This window comes from Pseudophryne corroboree, unplaced genomic scaffold (genome assembly GCF_028390025.1).
Source record: "Pseudophryne corroboree isolate aPseCor3 unplaced genomic scaffold, aPseCor3.hap2 scaffold_584, whole genome shotgun sequence".
NCBI classification, from domain to species: domain Eukaryota; kingdom Metazoa; phylum Chordata; class Amphibia; order Anura; family Myobatrachidae; genus Pseudophryne; species Pseudophryne corroboree.
Genome location: NW_026970183.1, coordinates 136,208 through 151,206, shown reverse-complemented (window position 1 = coordinate 151,206; position 14,999 = coordinate 136,208). Strand labels below are relative to the sequence as shown.

Sequence of the window (14,999 nt, the reverse complement as noted above, 5' to 3'; positions counted from 1 at the left end):
TGGGGACGAATTGATAATCTGTGAGGAGGGGGATGTACACGGTGATGAATCGGAGGATGATGATGAGGTGGACATCTTGCCTCTGTAGAGCCAGTTTGTGCAAGGAGAGATTAATTGCTTCTTTTTTGGTGGGGGTCCAAACCAACCCGTCATTTCAGTCACAGTCGTGTGGCAGACCCTGTCACTGAAATGATGGGTTGGTTAAAGTGTGCATGTCCTGTTTATACAACATAAGGGTGGGTGGGAGTGCCCAAGGACAATTCCATCTTGCACCTCTTTTTTCTTTCATTTTTCTTTGCGTCATGTGCTGTTTGGGGAGTGTTTTTTGGAAGGGCCATCCTGCGTGACACTGCAGTGCCACTCCTAGATGGGCCAGGTGTTTGTGTCGGCCACTTGGGTCGCTGAGCTTAGTCACACAGCTACCTCATTGCGCCTCTTTTTTTCTTTGCGTCATGTGCTGTTTGGGGAGTGTTTTTTGGAAGGGCCATCCTGCGTGACACTGCAGTGACACTCCTAGATGGGCCAGGTGTTTGTGTCGGCCACTTGGGTCGCTGAGCTTAGTCACACAGCTACCTCATTGCGCCTCTTTTTTTCTTTGCGTCATGTGCTGTTTGGGGAGTGTTTTTTGGAAGGGCCATCCTGCGTGACACTGCAGTGCCACTCCTAGATGGGCCAGGTGTTTGTGTCGGCCACTTGGGTCGCTGAGCTTAGTCACACAGCTACCTCATTGCGCCTCTTTTTTTCTTTGCGTCATGTGCTGTTTGGGGAGTGTTTTTGGAAGGGCCATCCTGCGTGACACTGCAGTGCCACTCCTAGATGGGCCAGGTGTTTGTGTCGGCCACTTGGGTCGCTGAGCTTAGTCACACAGCTACCTCATTGCGCCTCTTTTTTTCTTTGCGTCATGTGCTGTTTGGGGAGTGTTTTTTGGAAGGGCCATCCTGCGTGACACTGCAGTGCCACTCCTAGATGGGCCAGGTGTTTGTGTCGGCCACTTGGGTCGCTGAGCTTAGTCACACAGCTACCTCATTGCGCCTCTTTTTTTCTTTGCGTCATGTGCTGTTTGGGGAGTGTTTTTTGGAAGGGCTATCCTGCGTGACACTGCAGTGCCACTCCTAGATGGGCCAGGTGTTTGTGTCGGCCACTTGGGTCGCTGAGCTTAGTCATCCAGCGACCTCGGTGCAAATTTTAGGACTAAAAATAATATTGTGAGGTGTAAGGTGTTAAGAATAGACTGAAAATGAGTGGAAATTATGGTTATTGAGGTTAATAATACTTTGGGATCAAAATGACTCCCAAATTCTATGAACAAGGGAAAATGTCATCATCCCGCTGTCGGATTCTCGCGAGATTCGGATTCCATATAAAGAGCTGCGCGTTGCCGCCATTTTTACTCGTGCATTGAAGAGAGAGCGGAGAGGACGTGGCTATGTTCTCTCAGTGGAAATCTCAATATCAGTGCTCAGTATCAGTGGATACTTATTGCTGCTCAGTAATACTAGTAGTGTGTCTCTCCTGCTCAGTGTCAGTTCTCAGTAGTATCCTCATCAGTGCTCAGTATCACTGCTCATTGTCTTGTGCTGCATTGTTGTGCTCAGCATACTACAGTACATTACTAATAGTCCAGTGCTGCATCTTGCTGCTCAGTGTCAGTTCTAGTATCCTCATCAGTGCTCACTATCACTGCTCATTGCATTGTGGTGTTCTGTATACTACAGTAACATAGTAATATAGTAACATATAGTAACATAGTTTTTGAGGTTGAATAGAGGCAAATTGCCCATCGTGTTCAACCTGTTTTAAGTTGTGATGATTCTACATACTTGCTTAATAATGTATTATGACTAGTTAGCTACTACAACTCATGTTACCCCCGGATTAACCATGTTGATATTTTAAGTATTATAAACTTGGATAGCTTTTTCATTCAGAAATGTATCCATTCCTTTTTTAAATCCAATTACAGAGTCCGCCATTACCACCTTCCCTGGCAGGGAATTCCACATCCTGATTGCCCTAACAGTGAAGATCATAGTATCTCACCTGGCAGGTAAGTAGGAGTTGGGCCAGAGCTGTGGAGGATTGCTGCTCGGGCACCCCCTGTGAAGTGAAGGAGATCCAACTGAGGCAGCACAAGGGAACTCTCGAAAGAAGAACAAGGCTAGAGGAAGATCTGAGACAAAGAAATCTGACTTTTACCAGAGCTGACCAGAGGAAAGCACAAACACAGTCCCCCACTACCACAAATAATGCAGTCGAGTTTCCCACATTTTGGAAATCACAGGGGTCAGCATACCCAGAATGCAATGAATGAACCTCACCCTGGGAGAACAATCTTCATGACCATGGTATCGCCTATGCAAAATAAGTATGATTTGGGATAGGGCTGGGGAGGGCCGCTGCTCAGGCACATCTCTGTCAAGTATAGGAGATTCAACTGAGGCAGCACAAGGGAACTCTCATCTGGGGACAACAACTGCAGGGAGAACACATATTTTCAGATGAACATGGGAGGGCAGAAGGCTGCCTAATACTGAAGCACCCCCAAACAACAAACCAAATGCAACAACTAGTACAAGCATTCCTGGGGGAAGTTCTGCAGAAGACGGATTTGCATACGGTGATGTCATCCAAGCAGTGGGCCAAAGTTGGCTGGAACCCTCATCTGCATATGAAAAGAGAAAAGGGGCATGCAGGGCATGGCGGCCTTTTGCGGCGCTTGGATGACCCTTAGTTCGCATTAAACACCCCCACCCTCCTTCGGTGTGGGGCTCATGTTGACAATGCCCCAGCCCCTGAAGCATTCAAGCTGATTTCTTACAGCAGCTTGGCACTGTAACAGCTCCAGAGCTGCTCTGTAAGGCAAGTAAAAGGGTGTGTAGTTTGCATTGTGCATTGGAAGGCACAAAGTAAGCAGACAGGAGGAGAAGTCAGGATAGTGCACAAGGGTATAAAAGGGAGGGGCTCAAGAAAAAAGAAGTGGAAACAGACAGCAAACTAGGCTGGAGAGAGACCTGAGACAAAGAGATCTGAATTATACGAGAGCCGACCAGGGGAAACACAAATTATGCAGTCAAGTTTCCCACATTTGGGGAAATCGCAGGGGCAGCACACCCAGAGTGCAATGGGTAAGCCTTGCCCTGGAAGAAGCACCTTCATGATCATAGTATCTCACCTGGCAGGTAAGTAGGAGTTGGGCTTGAGCTGGGGAGGGTCGCTGCTCGGGCACCGCCCTGTCAACTGAAGGAGATCCAACTGAGGAAGCACAAGGGAACTCTCGAAAGAAGAACAAGGCTAGAGGAAGATCTGAAACAAAGAAATCTGACTTTTACCAGAGCTGACCAGAGGAAAACACAAACACAGTCCCCCACTACCACAAATAATGCAGTCGAGTTACCCACATTTGGGGAAATCACAGGGATCAGCATACCCAAAATGCAATGAATGAACCTCACCCTGGGAGAACAATCTTCATGACCATGGTATCTCCTATGCAAAATAAGTATGATTTGGGATAGGGCTGGGGAGGGCCGCTGCTCAGGCACATCTCTGTCAAGTAAAGGAGATTCAACTGAGGCAGCACAAGGGAACTCTCATCTTGGGACAACAACTGCAGGGAGAACACATATTTTCAGATGAACATGGGAGGGCAGAAGGCTGCCTAATACTGAAGCACCCCCAAACAACAAACCAAATGCAACAACTAGTGCAAGCATTCCGGGGGGAAGGCCTGCAGCAGATGGATTTGCATATGGTGATGTCATCCAAGCAGTGGGTCAAAGTTGGCTTCAATCCTCATCTGCATATGAAAAGAGAAAAGGGGCGTGCAGGGTATGGCAGCCTTTTGCGGCGCTTGGATGACCCCTAGTTCGCATTAAACACCTCCACCCTCCTTTGGTGTGGGGCTCATGTTGACAATGCCCCAGCCTCTGAAGCATTCAAGCTTATTTCTTACAGCAGCTTGGCACTGAAAAAGCTCCAGAGCTGCTCCGTAAGGCAAGTAAAAGGGTGTGGGCCCTGCAGCACTACCTGTAGTTTGCATTGTGCATTGGAAGGCACAAAGTAAGCAGACAGGAGGAGAAGTCAGGATAGTGCACAAGGGTTAGCTGAACACACTAACCGATTGCGCCACAGAGACACTTTGCAAAAAGTATATACTGACAAAGACTAATAAGCATTCATCTAGAACGTTTCCTAGAAAAACTTTAAAAAGTCAATAATCTGGAGAGTGTTTGTAAGATGTTTCTTCCAGCAACCAATGAAGAAACACATTGGTACTTTCGCATGATGAGTGAGTGCTTCAGGATCTCTTGCACTTACATGTGCAGCAGAGTACTGCAATGGAAGCATGCTGGGTCCATAACCCAGAGGTAGGCAGATTGAAACTATCCTTTGCTATATGCATTTTTTTGTTGTTCATTAAAGTAATCCAAAACTGGGATTGATATTTTAGCTTTTATTTTTACTTAAAGTACAATAACTTTTACCATTTTAATTTGTTTTAATAGTATATTGACAGTATTGTTTTCTTTCAAAAATCCACTTAATTTTCTTTACCCTATTATTAAAATGGTAATTGACAAAAACAAACTACATTGTCACCAGAAGGGCAATACAAAATGTACAAGTGATATATTAAAATCATCTTTCCAGCTTGAATTTCAATGATGCATTGGGGCAACGATTTTGTGCGAAACATCTTCACCCTTAAATAAAGATTTTCTTAATTCCTTACCTGTGTGCTAATTAGATATCACCTTGTTTTCACATTAAACAGACTTCCACATGAGAAAGCAGCAAGGATGCAGTGGCGTTAATGTTTCCTGGTGTCAACCTGTATTATTTCAGTAGATATTGAAATGAGGATGCATCTTGCTGCCTTTCCAATGAAGCAAGTTTAATTTAGTAATAGGTGAAAAACCATCCCTACAAATATGTTAATCAGATACTTGGCTTTGTGGACACTTTTCAGAGAACAAATTAGTTAGCATAAAAATAAAGCCAGAAAATGAAGAGCTGTTTAATCACTCAATTGGATTTTTCTGCCAGCATTTTTCTTTTTCTCTGCAACCCACTGCTAAATTGTGCTTCCTAGCTGTTTTTATAAAATCACTGAATCAAATCTAACTCTGATTACATCAGAGAAGGCCAGGTACCCTACACCATAACAGGGGGTTTGAAATTTTGACTTGTCTACTTAAAGATCACCAAAATCTGATAACAAGGTCAATTAAGTCCCTGGGTGGGATTGAACCACCAACCTTTTGGTTAATAGCCTTACACACTAACTGATTGCGCCACCGCGACACTTTGCAAAAGTACATACTGACAAAGGCTAATAAGCATTCATCTAGAACGATTCCTAGAAACATTTTAAAAAGTCAATAATGTGGAGAGTTTTTGTATGATGTTTCTTCCATCAACCAATGAAGAAACACATTGGTACTTTCCCATGATGAGTGAGTGCTTCAGGATCTCTTGCACTTACATGTGCAGCAGAGTACTGTAATGGAAGCATGCTGGGTCCATAACCCAGAGGTAGGCAGATTGAAACTATCCTCTGCTATATGCATTTTTTTTTGTTAATTAAAGTAATCCAAAACTGGGATTGATATTTTTGCTCTTTTATTTTTACTTAAAGTACAATAACTTTTACCATTTTAATTTGTTTTAATAGTATATTGACAGTATTGTTTTCTTTCAAAAATCCAATTAATTTTCTTTACCCGATTATTAAAATGGTAATTGACAAAAGCAAACTACATTGTCACCAGAAGAGCAATACAAAATGTACAAGTGATATATTAAAATCATCTTTCCAGCTTGAATTTCAATGATGCATTGGGGCAACGATTTTGTGAGAAACATCTTCACCCTTAAATAAAGATTTTCTTAATTCCTTACCTGTGTGCTAATTAGATATCACCTTGTTTTCACATTAAACAGACTTCCACATGAGAAAGCAGCAAGGATGCAGTGGCGTTAATGTTTCCTGGTGTCAACCTGTATTATTTCAGTAGATATTGAAATGAGGATGCATCTTGCTGCCTTTCCAATGAAGCAAGTTTAATTTAGTAATAGGTGAAAAACCATCCCTACAAAGATGTTAATCAGATACTTGGCTTTGTGGACACTTTTCAGAGAACAAATTTGTTAGCATAAAAATAAAGCCAGAAAATGAAGAGCTGTTTAATCAGTCAATTGGATTTTTTTGCCAGCATATTTCTTTTTCTCTGCAACCCACTGCTAAATTGTGCTTCCTAGCTGTTTTTATAAAATCACTGAATCAAATCTAACTCTGATTACATCAGAGAAGGCCAGGTACCCTACACCATAACAGGGGTTTTCGAAATTTTGACTTGTCTACTTAAAGATCACCAAAATCTGATAACAAGGTCAATTAAGTCCCTGGGTGGGATTGAACCACCAACCTTTTGGTTAATAGCCTTACACACTAACTGATTGCGCCACCGCGACACTTTGCAAAAGTACATACTGACAAAGGCTAATAAGCATTCATCTAGAACGATTCCTAGAAACATTTTAAAAAGTCAATAATGTGGAGAGTTTTTGTATGATGTTTCTTCCATCAACCAATGAAGAAACACATTGGTACTTTCCCATGATGAGTGAGTGCTTCAGGATCTCTTGCACTTACATGTGCAGCAGAGTACTGTAATGGAAGCATGCTGGGTCCATAACCCAGAGGTAGGCAGATTGAAACTATCCTCTGCTATATGCATTTTTTTTTGTTAATTAAAGTAATCCAAAACTGGGATTGATATTTTTGCTCTTTTATTTTTACTTAAAGTACAATAACTTTTACCATTTTAATTTGTTTTAATAGTATATTGACAGTATTGTTTTCTTTCAAAAATCCAATTAATTTTCTTTACCCGATTATTAAAATGGTAATTGACAAAAGCAAACTACATTGTCACCAGAAGAGCAATACAAAATGTACAAGTGATATATTAAAATCATCTTTCCAGCTTGAATTTCAATGATGCATTGGGGCAACGATTTTGTGAGAAACATCTTCAGCCTTAAATAAAGATTTTCTTAATTCCTTACCTGTGTGCTAATTAGATATCACCTTGTTTTCACATTAAACAGACTTCCACATGAGAAAGCAGCAAGGATGCAGTGGCGTTAATGTTTCCTGGTGTCAACCTGTATTATTTCAGTAGATATTGAAATGAGGATGCATCTTGCTGCCTTTCCAATGAAGCAAGTTTAATTTAGTAATAGGTGAAAAACCATCCCTACAAAGATGTTAATCAGATACTTGGCTTTGTGGACACTTTTCAGAGAACAAATTTGTTAGCATAAAAATAAAGCCAGAAAATGAAGAGCTGTTTAATCAGTCAATTGGATTTTTTTGCCAGCATATTTCTTTTTCTCTGCAACCCACTGCTAAATTGTGCTTCCTAGCTGTTTTTATAAAATCACTGAATCAAATCTAACTCTGATTACATCAGAGAAGGCCAGGTACCCTACACCATAACAGGGGTTTTCGAAATTTTGACTTGTCTACTTAAATATCACCAAAATCTGATCACAAGGTCAATTACATCCCTGGGTGGGATTGAACCACCAACCTTTTGATTAATAGCTGAACACACTAACCGATTGCGCCACAGAGACACTTTGCAAAAAGTACATACTGACAAAGACTAATAAGCATTCATCTAGAACGTTTCCTAGAAAAACTTTAAAAAGTCAATAATCTGGAGAGTTTTTGTAAGATGTTTCTTCCAGCAACCAATGAAGAAACACATTGGTACTTTCGCATGATGAGTGAGTGCTTCAGGATCTCTTGCACTTACATGTGCAGCAGAGTACTGCACTGGAAGCATGCTGGGCCCATAACCCAGAGGTAGGCAGATTGAAACTATCCTTTGCTATATGCATTTTTTTTTTGTTCATTAAAGTAATCCAAAACTGGGATTGATATTTTAGCTTTTATTTTTACTTAAAGTACAATAACTTTTACCATTTTAATTTTTTTTAATAGTATATTGACAGTATTGTTTTCTTTCAAAAATCCAATTAATTTTCTTTACCCGATTATTAAAATGGTAATTGACAAAAACAAACTACATTGTCACCAGAAGGGCAATACAAAATGTACAAGTGATATATTAAAATCATCTTTCCAGCTTGAATTTCAATGATGCATTGGGGCAACGATTTTGTGAGAAACATCTTCACCCTTAAATAAAGATTTTCTTAATTCCTTACCTGTGTGCTAATTAGATATCACCTTGTTTTCACATTAAACAGACTTCCACATGAGAAAGCAGCAAGGATGCAGTGGCGTTAATGTTTCCTGGTGTCAACCTGTATTATTTCAGTAGATATTGAAATGAGGATGCATCTTGCTGCCTTTCCAATGAAGCAAGTTTAATTTAGTAATAGGTGAAAAACCATCCCTACAAATATGTTAATCAGATACTTGGCTTTGTGGACACTTTTCAGAGAACAAATTAGTTAGCATAAAAATAAAGCCAGAAAATGAAGAGCTGTTTAATCACTCAATTGGATTTTTCTGCCAGCATTTTTCTTTTTCTCTGCAACCCACTGCTAAATTGTGCTTCCTAGCTGTTTTTATAAAATCACTGAATCAAATCTAACTCTGATTACATCAGAGAAGGCCAGGTACCCTACACCATAACAGGGGGTTTGAAATTTTGACTTGTCTACTTAAAGATCACCAAAATCTGATAACAAGGTCAATTAAGTCCCTGGGTGGGATTGAACCACCAACCTTTTGGTTAAAAGCCTTACACACTAACTGATTGCGCCACCGCGACACTTTGCAAAAGTACATACTGACAAAGGCTAATAAGCATTCATCTAGAACGATTCCTAGAAACATTTTAAAAAGTCAATAATGTGGAGAGTTTTTGTATGATGTTTCTTCCATCAACCAATGAAGAAACACATTGGTACTTTCCCATGATGAGTGAGTGCTTCAGGATCTCTTGCACTTACATGTGCAGCAGAGTACTGTAATGGAAGCATGCTGGGTCCATAACCCAGAGGTAGGCAGATTGAAACTATCCTCTGCTATATGCATTTTTTTTTTGTTAATTAAAGTAATCCAAAACTGGGATTGATATTTTTGCTCTTTTATTTTTACTTAAAGTACAATAACTTTTACCATTTTAATTTGTTTTAATAGTATATTGACAGTATTGTTTTCTTTCAAAAATCCAATTAATTTTCTTTACCCGATTATTAAAATGGTAATTGACAAAAGCAAACTACATTGTCACCAGAAGAGCAATACAAAATGTACAAGTGATATATTAAAATCATCTTTCCAGCTTGAATTTCAATGATGCATTGGGGCAACGATTTTGTGAGAAACATCTTCACCCTTAAATAAAGATTTTCTTAATTCCTTACCTGTGTGCTAATTAGATATCACCTTGTTTTCACATTAAACAGACTTCCACATGAGAAAGCAGCAAGGATGCAGTGGCGTTAATGTTTCCTGGTGTCAACCTGTATTATTTCAGTAGATATTGAAATGAGGATGCATCTTGCTGCCTTTCCAATGAAGCAAGTTTAATTTAGTAATAGGTGAAAAACCATCCCTACAAAGATGTTAATCAGATACTTGGCTTTGTGGACACTTTTCAGAGAACAAATTTGTTAGCATAAAAATAAAGCCAGAAAATGAAGAGCTGTTTAATCAGTCAATTGGATTTTTTTGCCAGCATATTTCTTTTTCTCTGCAACCCACTGCTAAATTGTGCTTCCTAGCTGTTTTTATAAAATCACTGAATCAAATCTAACTCTGATTACATCAGAGAAGGCCAGGTACCCTACACCATAACAGGGGTTTTCGAAATTTTGACTTGTCTACTTAAATATCACCAAAATCTGATCACAAGGACAATTACGTCCCTGGGTGGGATTGAACCACCAACCTTTTGATTAATAGCTGAACACACTAACCGATTGCGCCACAGAGACACTTTGCAAAAAGTACATACTGACAAAGACTAATAAGCATTCATCTAGAACGTTTCCTAGAAAAACTTTAAAAAGTCAATAATCTGGAGAGTTTTTGTAAGATGTTTCTTCCAGCAACCAATGAAGAAACACATTGGTACTTTCGCATGATGAGTGAGTGCTTCAGGATCTCTTGCACTTACATGTGCAGCAGAGTACTGCACTGGAAGCATGCTGGGCCCATAACCCAGAGGTAGGCAGATTGAAACTATCCTTTGCTATATGCATTTTTTTTTTGTTCATTAAAGTAATCCAAAACTGGGATTGATATTTTAGCTTTTATTTTTACTTAAAGTACAATAACTTTTACCATTTTAATTTTTTTTAATAGTATATTGACAGTATTGTTTTCTTTCAAAAATCCAATTAATTTTCTTTACCCGATTATTAAAATGGTAATTGACAAAAACAAACTACATTGTCACCAGAAGAGCAATACAAAATGTACAAGTGATATATTAAAATCATCTTTTCAGCTTGAATTTCAATGATGCATTGGGGCAACGATTTTGTGAGAAACATCTTCACCCTTAAATAAAGATTTTCTTAATTCCTTACCTGTGTGCTAATTAGATATCACCTTGTTTTCACATTAAACAGACTTCCACATGAGAAAGCAGCAAGGATGCAGTGGCGTTAATGTTTCCTGGTGTCAACCTGTATTATTTCAGTAGATATTGAAATGAGGATGCATCTTGCTGCCTTTCCAATGAAGCAAGTTTAATTTAGTAATAGGTGAAAAACCATCACTACAAATATGTTAATCAGATACTTGGCTTTGTGGACACTTTTCAGAGAACAAATTAGTTAGCATAAAAATAAAGCCAGAAAATGAAGAGCTGTTTAATCATTCAATTGGATTTTTCTGCCAGCATATTTCTTTTTCTCTGCAACCCACTGCTAAATTGTGCTTCCTAGCTGTTTTTATAAAATCACTGAATCAAATCTAACTCTGATTACATCAGAGAAGGCCAGGTACCCTACACCATAAGAGGGGGTTTGCAATTTTGACTTGTCTACTTAAATATCACCAAAATCTGATCACAAGGTCAATTACGTCCCTGGGTGGGATTGAACCACCAACCTTTTGATTAATAGCTGAACACACTAACCGATTGCGCCACAGAGACACTTTGCGAAAAGTATATACTGACAAAGACTAATAAGCATTCATCTAGAACGTTTCCTAGAAAAACTTTAAAAAGTCAATAATCTGGAGAGTGTTTGTAAAATGTTTCTTCCAGCAACCAATGAAGAAACACATTGGTACTTTCGCATGATGAGTGAGTGCTTCAGGATCTCTTGCACTTACATGTGCAGCAGAGTACTGCACTGGAAGCATGCTGGGCCCATAACCCAGAGGTAGGCAGATTGAAACTATCCTTTGCTATATGCATTTTTTTTTTGTTCATTAAAGTAATCCAAAACTGGGATTGATATTTTAGCTTTTATTTTTACTTAAAGTACAATAACTTTTACCATTTTAATTTTTTTTATAGTATATTGACAGTATTGTTTTCTTTCAAAAATCCAATTAATTTTCTTTACCCGATTATTAAAATGGTAATTGACAAAAACAAACTACATTGTCACCAGAAGAGCAATACAAAATGTACAAGTGATATATTAAAATCATCTTTCCAGCTTGAATTTCAATGATGCATTGGGGCAACGATTTTGTGAGAAACATCTTCACCCTTAAATAAAGATTTTCTTAATTCCTTACCTGTGTGCTAATTAGATATCACCTTGTTTTCACATTAAACAGACTTCCACATGAGAAAGCAGCAAGGATGCAGTGGCGTTAATGTTTCCTGGTGTCAACCTGTATTATTTCAGTAGATATTGAAATGAGGATGCATCTTGCTGCCTTTCCAATGAAGCAAGTTTAATTTAGTAATAGGTGAAAAACCATCCCTACAAATATGTTAATCAGATACTTGGCTTTGTGGACACTTTTCAGAGAACAAATTAGTTAGCATAAAAATAAAGCCAGAAAATGAAGAGCTGTTTAATCACTCAATTGGATTTTTCTGCCAGCATTTTTCTTTTTCTCTGCAACCCACTGCTAAATTGTGCTTCCTAGCTGTTTTTATAAAATCACTGAATCAAATCTAACTCTGATTACATCAGAGAAGGCCAGGTACCCTACACCATAACAGGGGGTTTGAAATTTTGACTTGTCTACTTAAAGATCACCAAAATCTGATAACAAGGTCAATTAAGTCCCTGGGTGGGATTGAACCACCAACCTTTTGGTTAAAAGCCTTACACACTAACTGATTGCGCCTCCGCGACACTTTGCAAAAGTACATACTGACAAAGGCTAATAAGCATTCATCTAGAACGATTCCTAGAAACATTTTAAAAAGTCAATAATGTGGAGAGTTTTTGTATGATGTTTCTTCCATCAACCAATGAAGAAACACATTGGTACTTTCCCATGATGAGTGAGTGCTTCAGGATCTCTTGCACTTACATGTGCAGCAGAGTACTGTAATGGAAGCATGCTGGGTCCATAACCCAGAGGTAGGCAGATTGAAACTATCCTCTGCTATATGCATTTTTTTTTTGTTAATTAAAGTAATCCAAAACTGGGATTGATATTTTTGCTCTTTTATTTTTACTTAAAGTACAATAACTTTTACCATTTTAATTTGTTTTAATAGTATATTGACAGTATTGTTTTCTTTCAAAAATCCAATTAATTTTCTTTACCCGATTATTAAAATGGTAATTGACAAAAGCAAACTACATTGTCACCAGAAGAGCAATACAAAATGTACAAGTGATATATTAAAATCATCTTTCCAGCTTGAATTTCAATGATGCATTGGGGCAACGATTTTGTGAGAAACATCTTCACCCTTAAATAAAGATTTTCTTAATTCCTTACCTGTGTGCTAATTAGATATCACCTTGTTTTCACATTAAACAGACTTCCACATGAGAAAGCAGCAAGGATGCAGTGGCGTTAATGTTTCCTGGTGTCAACCTGTATTATTTCAGTAGATATTGAAATGAGGATGCATCTTGCTGCCTTTCCAATGAAGCAAGTTTAATTTAGTAATAGGTGAAAAACCATCCCTACAAAGATGTTAATCAGATACTTGGCTTTGTGGACACTTTTCAGAGAACAAATTTGTTAGCATAAAAATAAAGCCAGAAAATGAAGAGCTGTTTAATCAGTCAATTGGATTTTTTTGCCAGCATATTTCTTTTTCTCTGCAACCCACTGCTAAATTGTGCTTCCTAGCTGTTTTTATAAAATCACTGAATCAAATCTAACTCTGATTACATCAGAGAAGGCCAGGTACCCTACACCATAACAGGGGTTTTCGAAATTTTGACTTGTCTACTTAAATATCACCAAAATCTGATCACAAGGTCAATTACGTCCCTGGGTGGGATTGAACCACCAACCTTTTGATTAATAGCTGAACACACTAACCGATTGCGCCACAGAGACACTTTGCAAAAAGTACATACTGACAAAGACTAATAAGCATTCATCTAGAACGTTTCCTAGAAAAACTTTAAAAAGTCAATAATCTGGAGAGTTTTTGTAAGATGTTTCTTCCAGCAACCAATGAAGAAACACATTGGTACTTTCGCATGATGAGTGAGTGCTTCAGGATCTCTTGCACTTACATGTGCAGCAGAGTACTGCACTGGAAGCATGCTGGGCCCATAACCCAGAGGTAGGCAGATTGAAACTATCCTTTGCTATATGCATTTTTTTTTTGTTCATTAAAGTAATCCAAAACTGGGATTGATATTTTAGCTTTTATTTTTACTTAAAGTACAATAACTTTTACCATTTTAATTTTTTTTAATAGTATATTGACAGTATTGTTTTCTTTCAAAAATCCAATTAATTTTCTTTACCCGATTATTAAAATGGTAATTGACAAAAACAAACTACATTGTCACCAGAAGAGCAATACAAAATGTACAAGTGATATATTAAAATCATCTTTTCAGCTTGAATTTCAATGATGCATTGGGGCAACGATTTTGTGAGAAACATCTTCACCCTTAAATAAAGATTTTCTTAATTCCTTACCTGTGTGCTAATTAGATATCACCTTGTTTTCACATTAAACAGACTTCCACATGAGAAAGCAGCAAGGATGCAGTGGCGTTAATGTTTCCTGGTGTCAACCTGTATTATTTCAGTAGATATTGAAATGAGGATGCATCTTGCTGCCTTTCCAATGAAGCAAGTTTAATTTAGTAATAGGTGAAAAACCATCACTACAAATATGTTAATCAGATACTTGGCTTTGTGGACACTTTTCAGAGAACAAATTAGTTAGCATAAAAATAAAGCCAGAAAATGAAGAGCTGTTTAATCATTCAATTGGATTTTTCTGCCAGCATATTTCTTTTTCTCTGCAACCCACTGCTAAATTGTGCTTCCTAGCTGTTTTTATAAAATCACTGAATCAAATCTAACTCTGATTACATCAGAGAAGGCCAGGTACCCTACACCATAAGAGGGGGTTTGCAATTTTGACTTGTCTACTTAAATATCACCAAAATCTGATCACAAGGTCAATTACGTCCCTGGGTGGGATTGAACCACCAACCTTTTGATTAATAGCTGAACACACTAACCGATTGCGCCACAGAGACACTTTGCGAAAAGTATATACTGACAAAGACTAATAAGCATTCATCTAGAACGTTTCCTAGAAAAACTTTAAAAAGTCAATAATCTGGAGAGTGTTTGTAAGATGTTTCTTCCAGCAACCAATGAAGAAACACATTGGTACTTTCGCATGATGAGTGAGTGCTTCAGGATCTCTTGCACTTACATGTGCAGCAGAGTACTGCACTGGAAGCATGCTGGGCCCATAACCCAGAGGTAGGCAGATTGAAACTATCCTTTGCTATATGCATTTTTTTTTTGTTCATTAAAGTAATCCAAAACTGGGATTGATATTTTAGCTTTTATTTTTACTTAAAGTACA

General features: G+C 38.3%; 3 non-coding genes across 3 annotated transcripts; all 3 read right to left on the bottom strand.

Moving 5' to 3' along the window:
* Nucleotides 1–2,206: 2,206 nt before the first annotated feature.
* LOC135034623 (U1 spliceosomal RNA) lies at nucleotides 2,207–2,369 on the bottom strand. The gene has a single exon (XR_010229784.1). It is a non-coding gene; the product is annotated as a U1 spliceosomal RNA (small nuclear RNA).
* A 655-nt stretch (nucleotides 2,370–3,024) lies between these two features.
* On the bottom strand, nucleotides 3,025–3,187 carry LOC135034528 (U1 spliceosomal RNA). The gene has a single exon (XR_010229706.1). It is a non-coding gene; the product is annotated as a U1 spliceosomal RNA (small nuclear RNA).
* Nucleotides 3,188–3,339: 152 nt separating this feature from the next.
* LOC135034612 (U1 spliceosomal RNA) lies at nucleotides 3,340–3,503 on the bottom strand. Its single transcript, XR_010229773.1, has one exon. It is a non-coding gene; the product is annotated as a U1 spliceosomal RNA (small nuclear RNA).
* Between the last annotated feature and the right edge of the window lie 11,496 nt (nucleotides 3,504–14,999).